This window comes from Triticum aestivum, chromosome 7B (genome assembly GCF_018294505.1).
Source record: "Triticum aestivum cultivar Chinese Spring chromosome 7B, IWGSC CS RefSeq v2.1, whole genome shotgun sequence".
Taxonomy (NCBI): Eukaryota; Viridiplantae; Streptophyta; class Magnoliopsida; order Poales; family Poaceae; genus Triticum; species Triticum aestivum.
In genome coordinates, this window is record NC_057813.1 from 677,555,811 (window position 1) to 677,557,871 (window position 2,061).

The following is a 2,061-nucleotide window of genomic DNA, read 5'->3' on the forward strand; positions in this document are numbered from 1 at the left end:
TTTTAGGCACTGAGAAGACAACAGGGGGGGGCAAGCACCTGGCCACGAGGGTCCAGGGCGCGCCCACTCCCCTGGGCGCGCCCCCTGCCTCGTGGGCCCCCTCCACTTATTCTTGCACTCACACACTCCATCTTCCTCCCAAAAAATCCCCATCTAGCTCAAGCACGAGTTCTAGCTCATTTTGCTGCGATTTTCGATCTCCTTGCTCAAAGCTCCATTCAGAAAACTGCTTTGGGAGATTGTTGCTTGGTATGTGACTCCTCCAATGGTCCAATTAGTTTTTGTTCTAGTGCTTTAGTCATTGCAAATTTTTCCGCCGAGATGACCCTATTCTTGATCTTGCATGTCAAATTTATGAGGTCCCAAGTAATTTTAATGCATGATATAGGCTCTAGGCACTTGTGGGAGTAGTTACTATCAGTTTTGTTGAGTTTGATTCACTCTTATTTTGAAGTTACTAAAAATTTCAGAAATTTTTCAGAGGAAGAAATATGTTTAGGAAAATGTACCAAGGTGGTTCCTCAACAAAGAGAGGACCCAGGCATGCTATGCGTGAGCAAGACGATGAACCACCAAAGGAAGCTGATATTTGGCCTTGTGAATGGCCGTCAGAAGAGTTTATGGTTAATGCAGGCATCAAGGATGAATTTGACGCATATATGCGTAATGCCGATCTTGAGGACTTCATGCAAGATAAGTGTCCTCAATACTACCAATTGACTGATTCATTCGTGAGAAGGTTTAAATTTACATCTTCACGTAATTCTCTCATTGTTCTGTTTGATATTTATGATCAATCTTATACCATAGACCTGGAAGATTTTACAACTACTTGCAAACTCCCACAGTGGGGCAATGTTAATGAACCCCACAAATCTGAATATAAAGACTTTCTTGCTAGTATCACTGTGGGAGAATCTAGAGATATAGCACATGCCACCATAGGGAGTATTCATTTTCCTTCTATACATTATTTTGCTCTCTTCATTGGTAGATGCATTAACGGTAAAGATGAAGCATGTCACATGTGTGTCCTTGATCTTTGTGTCCTTAAGAGTGTTGTATTAGGCAATAAAAATTACAACTTGGGGGCGATTGTTGCACGTAGGTTGCATAATAATGGTTTAGTTGGAGATTTATTTAGAGGGATTTATGCGACCCATGTTGCTAATTATCTTGGTATATCTCCACGTGAGGGTGATATGGAGTTGCCTTCCGCTAATTTAGATTCTGACGCTATGGTCAGGCATCGTTTTCTTGTGAGGAATGAACAATTCCTCCAGTATCAACTAATCTTTGACAAACGTCGCGCTGTCCATGTTACTCTACCTGCTCCTTCCCTTTTTGATTACCAGGCAAAAAGAAGATATGTTGTAACGAGGGAGGAGGCAACCGAACATGAGAGGTGAGCGGAGGCATTGGCTGCTGCATCCCAGTACGACCCCAGTTATAACTTTGGATATCAGTCGGACTATCCTTTGCATTAGACCAACTTAGGGCAAAAGCCTAAGCTTGGGAGAGTAAGTATTTCTCACGGACATTACATTCATATTCACACACTTATTCTAGTTGTCGGTGTTCATACTTTTTCATTGTATTATCCATGCTAGTTTAATTTCTTTTTCTAGTTTTCTTCTTGTGTGTTTGATAAACCTTAAGAAAAACCAAAAAAAATAGTTACTTTAATTTCCATGCTTTTAGTAGTAATTAAAAAGAAAACCCAAAAAGATTTCTCATTCTTCTTTTGCTTGTTGGGAGCTTTCCCGTGTAAATAGTTTTATTTTCTTTTCTTTCCTTTGGGGGTCGAGAGGAGAAGACCATAATGAAATTGCTTAGTGGCTCTCATATGCATGATTGTTGATTTAATTTAGAGCCCATTACCTTGTCTTCTCCCTTGAATTGAATGCTTGCAGATTCCAACTTAGTCCAATGCACATGCACTATTATTATTATACACACCGTTTGGTTGTGCAAGTGAAAGGCAATAATGACGATATATGATGGTCTGATTGGGATGAGAGAAGCTGGTATGAACTCGACCTCTCTTGTTTTTGTAAATAT